The sequence below is a fragment of the Cydia splendana genome, chromosome 22 (genome assembly GCF_910591565.1).
Source record: "Cydia splendana chromosome 22, ilCydSple1.2, whole genome shotgun sequence".
NCBI lineage: Eukaryota > Metazoa > Arthropoda > Insecta > Lepidoptera > Tortricidae > Cydia > Cydia splendana.
This window is the reverse complement of record NC_085981.1, coordinates 9,730,465-9,750,954: the sequence shown is the minus strand read 5'-3', so window position 1 is coordinate 9,750,954 and position 20,490 is coordinate 9,730,465.

Sequence of the window (20,490 nt, the reverse complement as noted above, 5' to 3'; positions counted from 1 at the left end):
CGAACGCTCAATTTCTATATTTTTATACATTGTGTCCAGTATCGTCTTTACCATAAGGGCACACGGGGCCCGTGCCCAGGGCCCCCATCCTCAGAGGGCCCCGAAGGACAGACAGTAACAGTATATTTGATTATCATTAAAATGTCAATACACTCCGTCAAGAGCTTAGTAAACCACCTCGCGACACTGGACGTAAAACACCAATTACACAAGGAAGGACATATGTAAGCCCTCCTACGTGTATACTAGGGATGTTGCGGATATTCGCATCCGCATCCGCGGAACATCCGCATGATTTTCAACATCCGCATCCGCATAAAATCGATGCGGATGTCGACCAAGTCGATAACAGGAACGTATTAGCGGCGGCGCCGGCGGCGTAAGTGCTAGGTAATTTCGTCATTATATATAACGAAATCGTCTAGATCCCGAAAAGTCGGCCAAGTTACTGTTTATTAAATAAAACGCACTTATATTCTTGCTCAAATACTAAACGCTTCGAGCAACACCGGCTTCCGACACATCGGAAGGGAGGGGCCCAAGCGATATCTCACCGTACAAATCTTTCTGCCATTTTTCGCGGGGGGAAAGGTGCACACAGTCGCACTTCTCACACACTTCCATACAAAATCCAATCTGTAATGACGACACAAATACATAGAAAATGACACACGTCAAAGACAAATCTTGCAAACCTCGATCTCTTTTTGTGTACGGACGAGTGACAAGTGTCACAACACGCACACTAACACATTTTCGTTGAAGTATGTTATTGTATTCTGAGAGATGAGAAGTCGGATTTGTCGCTCGACCGATCCGCAATTTGTACTGAGCGAGCAAAATCGATAAATCCAACAATTACATGAGACTAAAATATAATAATTGTGTTTGAATGTAATTAAACGTATGATATGTAAAAAAAAATATTACATGTAAAATGTAACACTTTCTTTTTGTAAATTTGATGTCCCCGACCTCTTTTTATAACAAAAAACCGAGCAAACAGGCATTTTTGTGCAGCAGTGTTCACGCGCGCGTCTGGACTCGGTCTAGTGAAAAATCCAAGTGCAACTAGTTTTATTACCCGCGCTAGATTAGATTGACGCGCTAATCTTGTACCTCGGCAGAGGGGAAATAGTGCGAATGCCGCCTCCCTTCCGTGTTGCTCGAAGACTAAACGTTTCGTTTTTTTTTAATAAAAAATACTAAAAATGTAATATTTGACGTTTTTTAAGTACTAAATCTTGACATCCGCATCCGCGGATGTGAGACTTTAAATATCCGCATCCGCGGATGTCAAAAATCTGCATCCGCAACATCCCGTGTATACGTACAACACGGTCGGTCGGTCAGCTCAACTGCCGTGAATGTGAAAGAACAAGTTTGGCCTGCCAAGCCACATAAAAGCTCATGAGAGGAAAAACCCTTGATTGCCGAGGTCGCCGTCATTGAAATCGATGTGGAGGACTATACCAGGCGTTTCCTAGGCTACACCTGCGGGCTCAGCACGGTTCCATTTTTATCGACTATCACTATGCGCGTCCCTTTCGCACTTACACACTTGTTAGAACGTGACAGGCATGGTGACAAGGGATAAAAACGCGACCGTGCTAAGCCGCCTGAACCTGTGTTGGTGTACCTGTACTTCAATAAGCTTTCCATACGCCATTGTTGTCTCCCATCCTATTGTTGTTCAAGGATTTATTCCATGGCCGTTAGCTTTGCTCCTCTTTGCACTATGCAAGGATTCCTTATACCTACAATAATAAAATAACACAAGAATTTTCAAAAGTTTTAAATGCTGTAAACTCTGGTTACTTTGACCCAATGGAGGGTAATTTTGATGGCCAAAGTTACCCTCCAGGGCTAAAGTAACCCGACTTAACGGTGCTATTTTTGGGGTGACAATGCGTAAGCCAAGGGACGCCGTTTAAAGGATGACTAACGCTAGACCGGGCCGGGGCCCGGCCGAGGGGTCTGACGTCATTTTCTATAACCGCTGATTTTTTTTTATTTTTTATTTTTATTTATTCAAACAAAATGTATACAGTCTGACAGTATAAACCAAATCACTGTACAATTTAGAGTTAACTTATACGCTACGGTACACAACACTTTACAAAAACAGTTTTATAAAATACCACTACCATCCATCGCCTCGCAATACGTCAGACAGATACTACATACACTTGCCCATCGACTTGCAAACAAATCACTTTCAGGAGCCCATGACAGAAGCGCGTTCAGAAATTTTAGAGCGCGAATGAGAGGATATTTTAGGTGTGCTGCAGTACGCGTTGCTGGAACTGCAAGAAGGTTATGGTGTCTAGGCCTAAGTTCCTGCTTGGATAGGAAAGGCACAGAGAGACTCACTATCTGTGCCACTAGGTCAGGGCAGTCGGAATCTCCGCGCAAAGTTCTACAAGCTACTACCAGAAGATTATGGTTACGCCTCACTTGCAGAGAGTTGAATCCCAGGGATCCTAACAAAAATTTAGTAGGGTATAAAAATGGATAGCACTTATAAACATTTTTGTACAGGAATCTTAGGAATGCCTTCTGTACCTTTTCTAGAAGCAAGGCATGCGTACTTTCAGCGGGACTCCACACTATGCTAGCGGCTTCAAGCTTACTCCGAACAAGGGCTGTATAAAGTAATTTAATTGCCTTTGGGTTGTTAAAGTCGCGAGCATTCCTAATGATGAATCCCAGCCTTTTAAAACAGTCGGCAGCCAGAGCCTCAATATGATCACGAAAACTAAGTTTGGTATCAAAGATAACACCGAGGTCTTTTATAGTATTTACGCGAGTTATTATTTCGGATCCAAGCAAATATCGCTGATCGGTGATCACGTGGTGCTTTCCATAGAAAACGAAGCGCCGGAAGCTGAGACCCGGTCTAGCGTGAGTCATCCTTAAGGGGCCCACTGATTAACAGTCCGCCGGACGGTATCGGCCTGTCAGTTGTTCGGAACTGTCAAAATTTTGTTCTAACTAATCAGTGGGCCCCTTTAAAGATTCGCACGTATTGAATTTACACACTGTCAGCGTCGCTTTGCAACAGGTAGCTTACATCCGTTCCACACCAATTTTGGTGGCTAGCCATAAGCCGCGCGTGGCGCTGTCGCCACCTAGCGGTCATATCTGTCCTAATCGTAAGCGTAACAGACGCGTTTTGTTAGAGAGTGAATCTTCTGTACCTACCTAGTACTATTATTTACTCTGTGACACTGTATTCTTCTTTTTTTTGAATTTACAATTAACACGCACTAGTAATTCATCATCATCATCATCATCATTTCAGCCTATATACGTCCCACTGCTGGGCACAGGCCTCCTCTCATGCGCGAGAGGGCTTGGGCTATAAGTCCCCACGCTAGCCCAATGCGGATTGGGGACTTCACATACACCTTTGAATTTCTTCGCAGATGTATGCAGGTTTCCTCACGATGTTTTCCTTCACCGAAAAGCTAGTGGTAAATATCAAATGATATTTCGTACATAAGTTCCGAAAAACTCATTGGTACGAGCCAGGATTTGAACCCGCGACCTCCGGATTGAAAGTCGGACGTCATATCCACTCGGCCACCACCGCTATATACTACTATACTACACTACGCTATATACTATATACCGCACTAGTAATTAGCACCAATTAACTCAAATACAATATCGATAAAAGCTTCACAATCAAGGCTCCACAAAACCTTCGTAATAGGTACAAATTCATGTCCTGTTTAACAGAAACAAAACGATTCTAATTATTTTGACTACCGTACCGTATGTAAATGGATGAATGGGGCAAATTCTGTTTTTACAATTTGATATGGTTTTCAGCTTATTTTGATACGACCTCAAGTCAGTTAGAGCAGCTATAGCTGATTGGTTCATACGGAAACTCGATCGCCATCCATCTCGCTCGCACTGAATGGATAGGTGCGATAGAGGGAATGCGATTGAGTTCACGCAGTCGGTAACGTATATGTTAAATACCAACTCGTGGTAGCCGTGTCCCCTCCTCTCTAAAGGCATTTCGCATATTCGTGCGGGAGAGATGCCTGAGGGCCTATACTAGCAAAGAAAGTGAAAAATGTATGGAAATGATCACGTTTTCGTTGCTTTTGTCATTCAGATATATTTTTTTATTTCGATCAGCATTTGTCGAAGTACAGTCAGCAATAAGACATGCATACAAACTTCTATGGCAGGGGGGTCACTTTTCTCTGCAGCCGACTGTACGATTGTCATCTTGGCTAGCCCCCCCCTGATAACACCACCCAATGTCGTATCAAATGAAGATGAAGAAAACATTATCAAATTATTAAATAGAATCAGCATCAATCTTGTGAGTCACAAAGGGAACGAACCGTTTTTAAGAACGAACATATCTTGAAAATCTATTGTTAAGCCTGGCGTGTGCTGTCATTGTAATTTAAGCCTTATGTTCTTTGAAGAGGGTTTTAATTACGAGAACAGTGTTGTGTTAAATAATGTTTTCAGGTGTGTTTGGTTTCTACGACGTAAGTAGGTACCTTTATTAAAATAGGATTAACTTAATAGGTGCAGTCGGAATCTATGTTAAATTATTCACTTACTTAACCCGTTTTTAATAAATCCCACATTGTGATAACTTCCGTGAGACACATATTTGATAAATATGTATATTAAAATCATTAAAATGGGTCACGTTGAATTTATTCGTTATGGAGCGAACATGTCAAGTAACCTAAAATCTTCGACTTAAAAACGTGAGTGATTCGTTTTAATATTTTTGAAATGTATTATTTCAAAAATGATAACTATTTAAATTTAGACTGTGCCAATGTGGTATAACTGAAAAAAAAATTGTAAATATTTTTTTTTTAGTTTAGTTTATTTTAGACTGATACAAATTCTACGAGTGCCATATTTGAACGAAAATTAGATATATAAATATGTCAATAACGTATATGGTTGACAAGTACAAAGCAGGACCGAAGTGATCCCATAAGTGTTCCGTGAACAAAGTTTTGCACGGAACACTAATAATCAAATTTTTGAGAGGACATTTACTAACTTTGGGTATTATTTTATTTAAAACCATAAATATCATTAATATCAAACTTACAATAAAAAGTAACCTAAAATAAACATCGACAAACACTAACTTTGGGTTGATGGAGGAATCACCCGTCTCAGGATAATTTTGTGCTATTTACGAAATTTTAATTAACATACATCAGTGTAGCATTTCGCATGAAATTTCACGAATCTCGTACAGAGGAATGTAGGTATGAAATATGAAAATTAATTCATTTCTCTTTACAAATTGTTAACTGTTTGTTAGAGGTATAATTAATACAGATATAATTAATATAATAATAGTCCGCCGGTTCCTCTCTCTGCTGCCCTGACCACCGACAGCGTGGTCGTGGATTTTCCACTTTTAATTTATTTCTCAACTCATTCTCATCTTGGTTAAACCTCCATTAATAATTCCATCATCATCATCATCATTACAAGAGTACTGTAACATAATATTACTAAAGTCACACATAATTTTCGTAAAACAACAGGCCGAAGCGTCCATTCCATGTGCAATAAATTGTGACGTAATGACCGAACGCAATAGCCCGTGCGGCTATCGAGTAACGACATCGAACGTTCCATTTTCAAACTTAACACTGATGCGAATCCGCTCACCGGTCCGGGCAACGGGCAACTGAGTCGAAGATGAGCGGACATAGTCTAATAAAACAAGGTCTTCTCTTCCCAGAGTGACACAGGCCTACGTCACAATAACATGGTCGCTATATATAGCGCTGTCGCATGATGACGTAGGCTTGTGTCCGTTAGGTGACCTAGAAAAGACGGGAAGAGAGTACCAGGCGGAGAATATTATTATACCATGTGAGCGGAGATGAGAGGAGCATTTGTTGTAAATGTTGTAATCCAGCCGAGCCGACAAGAGATGTGGATTACTGTCGCCATCAGATATATCGGAGCGGCCAAGGTGCTCAAAAAAATCTGCACACGCCCCAATTGTCAACGCGCTAGAGTGCGTGTTTAGATATTTTGGAACACCTCGGTCGCGACTGTACAACGAATGCTAATGGTGGGTTGCCACATGTCTCCACTGATCTTGGGAAGACATGAAATTTTCAAATAAAAAATGAGACAACTTTGTAATAAGAATATCCTGGATCGAAATCAGTTTTTAACCACGTGGTTAAAAACTGATTTCGATCCAGGATATTCTGTAAGAATAATCTATTTTTGGCTATTTTTAAGAATATTCATACAATAAAGAAATGAAATGTTCTTCATTTTCTATTAGCTTATTTTTCCATACTGATGGGAAGTAAAAAAGAAACATCAAAAAGCAAAAAATAATTCGCTAATAAAACAAATGGCAAAAATAAATTTATACGTTTTCTGTTACAAATTTCGCTTCCTAAGAAGCCAACTTGTAAATATTTCCCCCATTCGTAAACAGTGAAATGCGATGCTAAGTAACATAACTTATTATATAACATTGCATTAGGGTTGTTCCGCATTCGGCCGTTCATTAAAGTAATCCCAACATTTTTAAAATATCGCGCTGTGGGGTGCGGCGTCACTGTCAGCTATACTCTATCACATTTGTAGCAATATCCAGGGTTGTGTTTTAGAAACGTTTGTAATTCATAGACTAGGAATCCTCTCAATTATTTCATGAAACCGATGCTGCCAAAAATACTGGGGTGCGGAGGACGAGGTGAGCGAGTCCCGTGCCGTGATTGGTCCGTTCAAAGACACGGACGTCACACAAAGACACTTTGACTCGAAAATGGAGTAAAACTACCGTATATTTGTGGCAGAGGGGGTAGCGCTACTATGCTCAGTCTGGAGGATGTCTTGTCTGTGTTGTAACCTCAGGCCCTAGCGCGAAAAGCGAACGTCGATATTTCTTGATCTACCTTTCAAGAGAGAGAGGCAGATGACGATATTTCAGTTTCGTTTTCTTTTTTGCTGGAGGTCCTCTATAATTCCTCATTTTTTTCCTTACCCTAACAAAGGCATCCATCATTGCCAGCTGACGAAGAAAAATTTCCAATTTATTTTTGTATTTATACCTTATTGTTTACCTTATTTATACCTTATTTTTATTTGCAAACACACGATTGCAAATAAAATATTTTTCTTTTATTTCAATTTGAGGTTACGGAATTCAACTAATATACTTTTGTTGTTCAATTCAACTAAAGAAGTTGAGTCGGAATCAATGGTTTCGTATATAGATTAAATTTACATGGATTTTACGTTATTTCACCTATGTTAGTGTGCGTTCTTAAGTTACATTTACATTACACGAGTTTCGGATTCGAAACCAACCAAAAAACAAAATATCCTATTGCATTAGGATTGCTGTAATGAATCAGCGGACCGTATACGGCCCTTCATTAAAATAATCCCTAACATTTTTAAATATCATGCTTAAGGGTGGAGCGTCACTGTAAGCGGTAAGCTAAAATAATGTTTTAAGACTTTTTTTATGATATAGGAGGCAAACGAGCAGACGAATCGCCTGACGGTAAGCGATTACCATCGCCCACGCCTGCAACATTAGAATGACTTTGTAGATTTAAGCTTAAATTTGTAGTGTAAATAGCTACAGATGTTTTAACCTCTCGTGTGCCGTGATTATATTTTTCTAATATTTTCCTCGTACGCGGATCCGCGCTCCATACGAGGGCTTAATGTAAGTTTGAAAAATTTTATAAATCCATTTGATTTTCGTCTTCAACAGCAAATTAAATAAAGTATCTGTTCTGTAGTATGATGATTATAATGATTTGCCAAGCTAAGACTAAAGATATTTCCAACATGCGATGACTTTACTTTCAACATTAAAATGAGTTATTGATTTTTTATAGAGATTGAATTGAAATGCACAGGCCAGTGATGTAAAAATTATTTTAAATTGTATAAGTTTAAATCCGCGGTAAGTAAATAATGACTTATTTGGTTAACTGTTCTTTTTTAATGGTATTTATATATTTCTTTCTTAAATTCGTCTAATATATTTCTCCTGCACTAGCACCACACCTTTTCCCAGGCCCCACGCTACTTGAACTCATTTACGAAATGGTCCGCGGTGAAATATTATATTTGCCATAATTATAATGATAAAGCCGATGGGGCGTGAACTTTTATGTGCCAGTGAGTTATTGTTGGCATTTGACGGCTGTTTCAACTGGGAACACGGTGTATAACGCTTTGCTAATAATAATAATAATCATGTGTCTAACGTTATTTAAGACCAAAGCGGAGGACCCGCGCAAAATCGCCTTTTCATACAAACGTAGTCCTCATTGTCCACTCTGGATTATTGAAAATATTTTGACACATTTTATTTTATATCAAATATCAACCACAGCTATGCCCCTACGTTTGATTTTTTTCGAAGTAAGAAGCATTTAAAAATTTGTATAAAATCTGTTTTTTTGCTCCTAATTTTTACAATAATCAAAAAAAAGTCAAACGTCCCCTACGTTATATACATAGATAGCTCTATGGTTAATATACATCCAATTATGTAAAAATATTTTCCATAATGTCAAAGGAAAATGGAGACTACGTTTGTATGGAGAAGCGGCCCCTTTCCTCTTAAAGAACGAGTTTGCTAATAATCATGTGGTAAACGTTATTTAAGGTACAGGAAATTAGTAAAGGTATTTTATTAAGTAAGGAGGGTTCAGTTAGTGAGGTTTTTATGATACCTTGACTAGTATAAGCTGTTAGAGTAGCCTATTAGCGCAAATACAAAAATAGGTATAATTATGTTCCTTTTCATTTATTTTTTGAACGAACGAACTTTTAAAAGAACTTCGAACGGAGAAAATATCACTTACAAGCACAAAACTACAGTTCATATAAATCTGCCAAGAACATTAGCATACACGAAAGTTGGTGTGAAATTCGCAATAAATTCGGAGCTCAAAACATGGCGCCGCGCTAACTAAAACCAGTGCTCACTCATCATTCACCGTCTCCGACACATTGAGGGGCGAACTACTTTTGGGTCACTTCCATATCTACCTTTTTTATATATATAAAAATAATCATTTGTTTACAAACATTTTTACAACATAATACTTAAAAACAATAAAACTTATAAAGTTGGGAGAAGACGATTTCGGGATGAACTTCAAAATGGCGAAGTCGTCTCGAGAACATTTTTTTTGTTAAATTCTCCAGGAACTTGGTATTAAACAGCGTCTTTCCTCCATCGTCTAGTGTCGTATTCTCACTTTCTTTGGACATATTACACGTCGAGACGATAAATCTGTGGAACGACTTGTAGTGTAAGGAAAAGTCGAAGACACAAGGCGGTAGGTCACCAATGCGTTGGTCAGACCTAGTCAAAAATGCACTCAATGGACCACTCCATGAATGTACAAGAAGGGCTACACTACGGAAAGACCGGTGACGGATTGTGAAGCTTGCCACCGGCCCTGATATGACGACCACGACCATTCTGACACAAAGAAGAATAACCATTAAACCAAGTTTAAAATGTAATGTCGAACGCTTATTTCATTATGCAGGGAAATAACGTGAAAATATTGCAGCTAATGGAGAATTGATTTTGGAACGCATTTAACCAATCTTTAGTCAACACCCGAGTATCCATCATAGTGGTAGGGGAGCCCAAGAGGGGATTTTTGTATTTACTCGAGCGCGTCAGATTAAGATATGAGTGATATCTTGGTACCCCGTGTAGTCTACCTTTACCCCTTTTAGCCATCTATGTTGAGCCCTTGGTTGGTGGGGGGTTCAACAAATTGTTAAGCAGATTGTGGATTTGGTCATATTAGTCCAAATTAACGCTATAATTGTGCTATTAATAAATCTGATAATTATTTGCACGCATTTCCTTAATCTGACGGTTACAATGTAAAAATTAGGCGTCAAACTTGTGTTCGTCAGATTAAGAAAATGCCTACAAATAAGTGTTATATTAAGTTATAGAAAAAATATAACATTAAAGTGGACAAAAACGACCAAACCCACAAACTGCTTAAACGATTTTTTAACCCTCCACCAACCTCCCGAAATTAAAAAAAAAATTGTGGTCGCTTTCCGGCTCGCTGGAAAAAAAAACTTTATATAACTTTTTTTTCTTCTTATTATCGAAATATTACGATTCCAATAGGTCTGTACGACGCTCGAGGAAATCCCGATTTAGAATCGTGGGCTCCCCTACTATAGATCATAGCTTTGGATAAATAAATGAAATATTTTATTGCGATAAACATGATATACATAAGATCATCATAAATAAATAAATATTATATGGACATTCTTACACAAATTGACTAAGTCCCACGGTAAGCTCAAGAAGGCTTGTGTTGTGGGTACTCACTTACTCAGACAACGATATATATAATATACAAATACTTAAATACATAGAAAACATCCGTGACTCAGAAACAAATATCTGTGCTCATCACAAATAAATGCCCTTACCGGGATTCGAACCCAGGATCATCGGCTTTACAGGCAGGGTCACTACCCGCTAGGCCAGACCGGTTATCATATCATAAAGAAGGAAACCATTTTTTAAAAGAAAGTTGGGGAACTAGGAAGGATGACGGACTAACCGGTGGACGACTACGACTACCGTCTGAAACCACTAACGAACCAAAACTATTAGCTTAGCACCCCTGTATACATATTTCTGCTTAAGTTGGTCCAACCAGAGCTCGTCATGCTTCGCTATGCCTTCCCGCAGGTTACGACACCCGACAAACAGCAGAAACGAAATCGCAGATCTGCTGGACCACCCCAGGAGGCAAGACACGTCTGTGATCGATGCGGCAAGAAATGCCGATCGGCCATTGGTCTATACAGTCATCGCAGTCGATGCAGGCTGTAGACTACCTCCTCAAAATACCTTCTTTAGTCGCTGCAACTATCATCTGCAAAGATGTTGTGGCCAATGATGATACATATTTGTATGCAGGTACACATAGGTTATGGAATTCAACTAATATACTTTTGTTGTTGAATTCAACTAAAGAAGTTGAGTCGGAATCAATGGTTTCGATTAAATTTACATGGATTTTACGTTATTTCACCTATGTCAGTGTGCGTTCTTAAGTTACATTTACATTACACGAGTTTCGGATTCGAAACCAACCAAAAAACAAAATATCCTATTGCATTAGGATTGCTGTAATGGATCATTTAAAATGTTTGCTGATGGAGAATTAAATTTGAAACGCGTTAACCATTCTTTAGTCAACACCCGATTATCCATTGTAGCTTTGGATGAATGAATGAAATATTTTATTGCGATAAACATGATATACATAAGATCATTATAAAGAAGGAAAACATTTTTTAAAAGAAGAACGTTGGGGAACTAGGAAGGATGACGGACTAATCAGTGGTAGGACTACGACTACCGTCTGAAACCACTAACGAACCAAAACGATTAGCTTATTAGCACCCCTGTATATATTTGTATGCAGGGGTGCTAACTGTGCTAAGCCAATAGCTTTGCTGACTGTACATATCCAATCCTGGGTAGTTATTTAATAAACTTAAATTTTCGAAATCGTTCATTTAAAATTTCAATTTATCAGACACAGGAAAACATTTCCGTCAATTATTTAATAAATGTATTGCAATTAATGAATAATTGGACCGTGGAAATTCAAAATAAGTACCTACGAGTAAAAGCTTTAATTATGATGTCGGTTGCATTAACAATCCTCGGTATTTTTCAGTACATTTTAAAATGGTTTATTTTTTTCTGACCGATATTTCACATTACTAGCATGTTCAATAAAATTTAAATTCATTTACAGTCCATGTAGGTACCTACTCGTATCTCGTCGCTCTGAACATGAATGTGGCGCCGCCGTGGTGGGAATGCGACATTAGTGATCTCACACTTGACAGCTGTCAAATAGTGTGAACATGTCGTCCCTAGAAAGTTCACATGATGCGTGTGTTAGAATATTGTTGTTCTATGTACAAATTGTATTACGTATGAAACTGACCTGTTTCTCTTTGACGTTCAATGTTGATAATATATTACACTATTTAAACACTTAACACAACATTACGTGAATTTTACAGAATTTGCTATTTATGTGGGTAGGTACGATACGAAACCACCGTTGACAAGAGAAACAGTAAGTCTGTTAACTTACTACTTAAATTTGTAAACTACTTTGAAGTAATTCTATTTTGAATTAATATTACTGATTAATAATTATGTATAACGGAGTTTATTGAAAATATATTCTAATAGTTTTATTCTGCATGATTCGATAAATGGACGAGGTACATGAGAAACTACTTCTGTGACGTCACTTATCGAATGACAAGTGGCATGATCAACCAGTTGCCAGGTAGAAATGGGTATAAAAGGGACCGACCGATCCATTATTGATCATTCATCATTCTGCATTCTGCTTTGAGCATTCTACTTTGCGGTGCAGCACTGAGTTAATCATCGCCAAAGAAATATTGAAAGTTAAGTAAATACTATGTTGGTAATTATTGTAATAATTATGTACTTACTTGATTAATTAGATGGATTAATTAATTAATGATTAATTAAATCATCTCTTACTGAATTATAAACTAATAGTGATTGTGTTTAGAAGTTCATAAATCATAAATCATAAATCATTTATTTTTCGTGATAAACTTAGTGTACATACAAAAGTAAAATTAAATGCTTAATACAAACATAATTACAAATTGTTTACCACGAAATGGGCTCGCCTCAGCATAATGCTGACCCGAGAGTCGGCGCTGGTCTTCCGGCGAGTCCATTTTGGTGGGCCACGAACGCAGCTGTACGGCACGGCCTCGTAGAACTGAACGCAACCACTTGCGGCTGCCAGCGCCATCTGGCCTACGGGTGTGACTACGGTGACTACAGTTGTTGATGATAAGGTGAATAAATTGGATTATTTCATTTAATAAAACAGTTTTATTTTCAATTACATCTGTTTATTATTTAATATATCTTACTTATAACTTAAATAGTATCCAGTTATTGATTTAGCAGTTTTACATAATTATGAATCAAGGTAAATAAATAACTTCCTGACATGTTTTACCTTGAAAATAATATTTACTATCAATTTAGAGTTTTTAATATATTTAATATTTTAAATATTCATTTATCTAACACGTGTATTTCCCCCATGACTCATTTCACACATTCATTCATAGTTTAATATTAACTAAGTGCTTGCGTGGATCACAAGGCTAATTATTCCATTGATACCAGTTGTAAACAGCTGTTACTAATTGTTAAGCAAAAGAGTTGCTTAGTTTTGTCGTTATTTTAGGATTCTGTATGGTAATGGTACGAATGGTATCATCAGCATCCAACTGCATACAAACAGTCCTGCTCACCAGACTAATGACAGTGGAAGCATTCGTTACTAGCAGCATTGTCCGAACCAAACTAACTGGCTATAAAAAAAACTAAATGACCGTTTAACCTTAACTAGATTTAGGAAGAACCCGAGCGCGAGTCACGCGAGACGCGTAATGACGTGCCGATGTCATTTATGGCCGAAGTTTCTTTATGAAAACAAATCGCTCGAGTCGGGCACGACCCACTTCCCAGTTCCGCCGAACTTCAGGTGTATTCCAAAAGAATTTAGAGTCGAACGCGCAACGAATAACCCCTTATAAAACAAAACTACATATAATAACCAAATAATATTGGTAGAATACTTAGGGACAAGTGACACAACTAGAGCGCTGGTGGCTTAGCGGTAATAAGCGTGCGACTTTCAATCTGGAGGTAGCGGGCTCAAACCCCGGCTCGTACCAATGAGTTTTTCGGAACTTTTGTACGAAATATCATTTGATATTTACCAGTCGCTTTTCGGTGAAGGGAAACATCGTGAGGAAACCGGACTAATCCCAATAACGCCTAGTTGCCTCTGCCTCTGCAGCCTCAGCAGCCTCTGGGTTGGAAGGTCAGATGGCAGTCGCTTTCGTGAAAACTAGTGCCTTACGCCAATTGTTGGGATTAGTTGCCAAGCGGACCCCAGGCTCCCATGAGCCGTGACAAAATGCCGGGACAACGCGAGGAAGATGATGAGCGTGACGTGACGTACGCGTTTGCGTTAAGACTTATTTCATATGGGATTTTGAGTTTCTAAAAATCCGCCGTCCGCTTCGGGCTGTTCAAAATCCCATACAAAATGAGACTTAACACTTGACGCAAACGCGTACGTCACGTCACGTTATCGAATGAAATTTACACTAGGGGTTTAGTAAAATACTTCGACGGGCCAACCACATTGGTGATAATGGTGACTGGCACGCTTGAGCGCCCGACTATAGTCCGTTTTTTTTAGCATTAAGCGTGCAGTTTTTATCAGGCTCTTTAATTGTTAATAATTATTGAATTATCTAATGTAACATGGTCAATACATATAATTTACTTCAAATTATTACCGCTAAAAGTGCTGGATTTGGAACCACAAGCTTACTTTAGCGAAGTTCTTTCTAATGCTAAAAAAAAACGGACTATAGTCTAGCAATTGGAATAACACTTTAGGAATAGTTCGCGTTCCGAAATTTCCTATGCGACCTTCAAACTTGATAGGTCGTTTGTAGTTTAGAATTAAATAGTTATTTTTTAGCCACTGTGTATATTACGCAGTATCAAACGATTCACGATTTTTTTATTCGATTTCACATCACACCTACTATCAATAACACTTTGTAACAATGACTCACGAACATCTTAGAGCATTTAGTAACTGGAGACGTCATGGCTGTCATTTTGAAACAGTTATTAAATGCTCTATCCATAAAAACATATCCTAAAAAACTTGTCATTTTGTATGCAAACCAGCTAAACTAACGACGTGACCAATTTTTCACTACACGCAAGTCCTCTATGCAAACATTTTTAAATTCAATATTAGATAGCCTAGTCATTTTGAAAAACTCGCATGATAAAGATAAGCATAATCGCAATGTCGTATGTAAGTATGAAGATTATATGCGCATATTTCTTTTTTGTATGAACGTACCAACATATTCGCGAATTTTAACCTTATCAGTAGCTTGTAGAGTTGCTTTTCCCATAAATTCAAAGGTATGATAAGAATATTGTGTAACTGGAAATGGCTTTTAAAAGCTTTTGTTTCGCAGAATGAAATCTACGCTCAAATCTAGATTTCTGAATTCGCGAGAATGAGGGTAGATTTAAATTTAGATTTGGGCGATGTGGGAGGTAATGTGTTGGTCGCAAAGTTAGAATTATTCTAATATCTAGAATCTAGATTACTCTTGTTAGTTCTTTGTTTAAATACCGCGTTTTAGAGACGGAAATCTAATATATCATTAAAAAAAATTTTTGATATAGGAGGCAAACGACCAGACGAATTACCTGATAGTAAACAATTACTGACGCCCATGGACATCTGCAAGGGGTTGCAAGCGCGTTACCGGTATTTAAGATGGGATGCGGGTTTTTTTGCTGTCATCGAGTGAAGCCTTGGTAGCTCAGACCTCTGGATTACTAGCCCAGAGCGATGAGAAACAGTGATTTTTTCCACTTTCCACTTATTTTTAACACATTCACTGTTCATTTTGTATTGGGAATGGGGCGCTTGGCGCGTGGCACTGAAAGTGTTAAGCTTTGTGATATTGTTTACAGACGTTTCTGCTTAATACAAAATTAATTTAAGTGCCCATCAACGTGCACACTAGCGCCACTGCTAAATAATCGTGATTATTTAAAGTTAACGAAATATATTTAAAAAAGGGGGCGCTACGTACTGTATTTTGTATTTAAAGTACCTTTTGAATACATCAAACTAATTTTTATGTTGCTGGATTCGTCGAACTAAAAACATAAACGGCCGTTTTAACTTTGGACGCATAGATTGACGCATTTTTTAAATACCTGTCCTTAAATTTAAATAATCAAGATTATTTAGCAGTGGCGCTAGTGTGCACGTTGATGGCCACTTAAGTACACTTTTTCTTGCGTAAGCTTTTTTACAGTACATATGGTGCTATTTACCGCCCTAGGGCGGTAACTAGCACTATACATAGTAGTAGGGCTTACGGCGATATTTACATCGAAAGCTGCATTTTTGGCAGAAAGCAAGCCGCTTTGCCCAGTGATACTAGGGACCAATCTGAATGATTTCATCCGAGGAAACACAAATTTCATTCACTAGAATTCAAGATGGCGGAACATTTTTCAAAATGGCGGCTGCAATATTAAAAAAATTATAGACACAAAACGGCTGCACCGATTTTAGTGATTGATATATCGATCAATTCGTATTGACACTTGTAATCGAATAAAAAATATGGCATTTAAGAAATTAAAGATGGCGGCCGAATATTAAGAAAATTGTGTTTTTTTTCTTTAATTTTTTTCCTTCTAATGAAAATAACAACTAAATATTCTATAATATGATCACATATTCTTTCATTTAAATGAAACCTGATAATATTATCTGCAAAATAAAAAAATAATCTTAACAATCCGGTGAGTAGTTTTTGAACTATACGCATTTCAAAAAGCGCGTAACTGCCGTTCGAAACGGCCCGCTCGCGCGGCTCGCGTCAAAACTAAGAACTTTGATGATTTAAAGGTAAAAAAAGAACTGAAAACATATTTACTTTATTTATTGAGCTATAAATAAATAAATAAATTGTATTTCTGCTTATTATTTGTGACCATCACGGGAAAAGGTATAGCGCCTGGCGCTTACGTCGCTTAGCACCGCAATAGTATTGGAGCGGCGTTAATAATAGCGTAAGCGCCATCCGCCCTAAGGTACCTATACCAGTGGGTTCAAATTTATTCCTCTCTATCATCTTTGCCCGATGTGGTTGAAGTAAAAGAAAAGAAAATTCATATGAAATCAGAACAAAATATACCTAATATAATTAAATTAAATATATAGAGATGAACTACGCCAAACTGTCCCGCCCCTCCAATAGGTACTATTTCAATGTGTTTAGTATTGAAATAGTAATTGAGGGCGGGACAGTTTGCCTTGGTTTATCTTTAAGTACCTTTTGTTTTTGCAAGTGCTGCATTGCACTGTGCAGGGTAGACCCACCCTCCGACACGTGCAGCGCATTGTTTCGCAGCCTATTTTACAGCCGCAATAGGGTATTTTCCTACTAGTCAAATCAGTTACTTTTTTTGGGTGCGTGCCACGAGATATAACTACATAATATATAATTTCATATTAATAACATTCACAAGATATAATGAACGTTTGCTATAACATCAAAAACAATATTTTTATTAGGAATAACGGTCAATTAACATAATACTCATTTTGTATAATGATTTTTTATATAACACTCAAATACTCTAAATTCAGTTTATATAACATACATAACGTATATCGATCATAGTATATACTATCTTTTAGTATAATGATTATAAAATATAATAGCGTATGATATACTAAATAGGTTAAAACTCCTACCCTATACAAAACAAGCTGTTGCCAGAAAAGTAGGTTAGGTTAGGTTAGAACTGCGACCCCTACAGAAAACAAACTGCTGCCAGAAAAGTAGGTTAGGTTAGGTTAGAACTGCGACCTCTACAGAAAACAAACTGCTGCCAGAAAAGTAGGTTAGGTTAGGTTAGAACTGCAACCTGTACAGAAAACAAACTGCTGCCAGAAAAGTAGGTTAGGTTAGGTTAGAATTGCGACCCCTACAGAAAACAAACTGCTGCCAGAAAAATAGGTTAGGTTAGGTTAGAACTGCGACCCCCACAGAAAACAAACTGCTGCCAGAAAAGTAGGTTAGGTTAGGTTAGAACTGCGACCCCTACAGAAAATAAACTGCTGCCAAAAAAGTAGGTTAGGTTAGGTTAGAACTGCGACCCCTACAGAAAACAAACTGCTGCCAGAAAAGTAGGTTAGGTTAGGTTAGAACTGCGACCCCTACAAAAAACAAACTGCTGCCAGAAAAGTAGGTTAGGTTATACAATACGAGCATTATGCATTTTGGTGTTAGATGTATTGAGTAATATACATTATAAATCAGAGATATTATGAACGTTATACATAATGATCGTTAGATACAATGATATTATACTTAAATAACGTTATACTTAACAAAAATAGATATTTTGATGTTATATATAACGTTCGTTATACACCTAGAACGGTATACAAAACAAACTTATACAATATGAGCGTATATAATATGAATATTATAGTATAAGTTCTTATGTCTTATATTACTTACCCCTTTTTTTGAACTGTCAAAACGATTTGCTAATATGGAATTTATATGAAACATTACATCGTGACGTCACGGTCAACTCGCCTACTTTTTATATTTCTATCCGATTTATTAAATAGAACATGTGTTTAAAAATAACTCCTATCTGTGGTTTTCTAATAATTATGTGGTGCTTTATTTCATACATGGTGTAAAATAATTTATTTTAAATACAGTATAATACCCTATCGTACAGGTATGATAATTCACGCCACATCGCCCTAGCATCAGACCATTGCGATTTCCAACTGCCATTAGATGACTTCCAACCCCAAGAGGATGGCAATGGCACAGAGGCATCATCAAGAATAAGGGCATATCACCCCATAAGTGGCCTGCTTGATATGTGAGTCGGAGCGCGTGTTTATGTAATGCTGCCGATGTTGGTGGGATGCTGGTTACCAATTTATTTTTAGTAGCAAATAGCTCCTTGCGTACCAAGTTGTCCGACGAATGTGATATTTGTGGGTCATATAAGTAGCAGGTGAACTTTTCCAGCACAGCCATGATTTCTTCAGGAAGGCTTTGTAATGGCTGCGATATTTCTTTCAAAGTTGGTGTAACTTCAGGGTGTAACAACCACGTTTTGAAGCAAGACTTCTTTCCTTTTGTATGGAAGTAAGAAGTAGTGTCACACCCTGTAGAGGCGTTCACGCCACGAAGAGCGGTTGATCTGTCAGGACCCAAAGTATTTGCTATTTATGAACATCGATATAACGGCGTTTATTTGCAGTCCCAGTTAGTAGCCATAACTCTTGCAGGCCACTATCAATTGAAGATTGATGATATGATATGATATCAATAACACCAAAACATCTGTATCGGAAGATCTAATCAAAATACGCCTAATTCCCTGTTCTGCCCGATCTTTTGCGTGAAGTACGATGCGGCCATCAGCTTCTTCCGCATGTGTTCCTATTCATAAGATCTCTACAGGGTGTGACACTACTTCTTACTTCCATACAAAAGGAAATAAGTCTTGCTTCAAAACGTGGTTGTTACACCCTGAAGTTACACCAGCTTTGAAACAAATATCGCAGCCATTACAAAGCCTTCCTGAAGAAATCATGGCTGTGCTGGAAAAGTTCACCTGCTACTTATATGACCCACAAATAGCACATTCGTCGGACAACTTGGTACGCAAGAAGCTATTTGCTACTAAAAAGAAATTGGTAACCAGCATCCCACCAACATCGGGGAGCATTACATAAACACGCCCTCCGTCTCACATATCAAGCAGGCCACTTATGGGGTGATATGCCCTTATTCTTGATGATGCCTCTGTGCCATTGCCATCCTCTTGGGGTTGGAAGTCATCTAATGGCAGTTGGGAACCGCAATGGTCTGATGCCAGGGAGATGGCGTGAATTATCATACCTGGACCATTGCGGCTGTAAAAAAGGCTGCGAAACAATGCGCTGCACGTGTCGGAGAGTGGGTCTACCCTGTACAGTGCAATGCAGCAGCAGCACTTGCAAAGGCAACTGTAAAAACGAAAGGTACTTATAGATAAACCACGCCAAACTGTCCCGCCCCTCCATTACTATTTCAATACTACACACATTGAAATAGTAATGGAAGTTAGTTTGGCGTAGTTCATCTCTATATATTTAATTTAATTATATTAGGTGTATTTTGTTCTGATTTCATATGAATTTTCTTTTCTTTCAGTTCATCCACATCGGACGAAGATGATAAAGAGGAATAAATTTGAACCCACGGGTATAGGTACAAGGTACCTTAGGGCGGATGGCGCTTACGCTATTATTAACGCCGCTCCAATACTATTGCGGTGCTAAGCGACGTAAGCGCCAGCCGCCATAACTTTTCCCGTGATGGTCACAAATAATAAGCAGAAATACAATTTATTTATTTATTTATAGCTCAATAAATAAAGTAAATATGTTTTCAGTTCTTTTTTTTAACTTTAAATCATCAAAATTCTCAGTTTTGACGCGAGCCGCGCGAGCGGGCCGTTTCGGACGGCAGTTACGCGCTTTTTGAAATGCGTATAGTTCAAAAACTACTCAACGGATTGTTAAGATTATTTTTTTATTTTGCAGATAATATTATCAGGTTTCATTTAAATGAAAGAATATGTGATCATATTATAGAATATTTAGTTGTTATTTTCATTAGAAGGAAAAAAATTAAAGAAAAAAAACACAATTTTCTTAATATTCGGCCGCCATCTTTAAT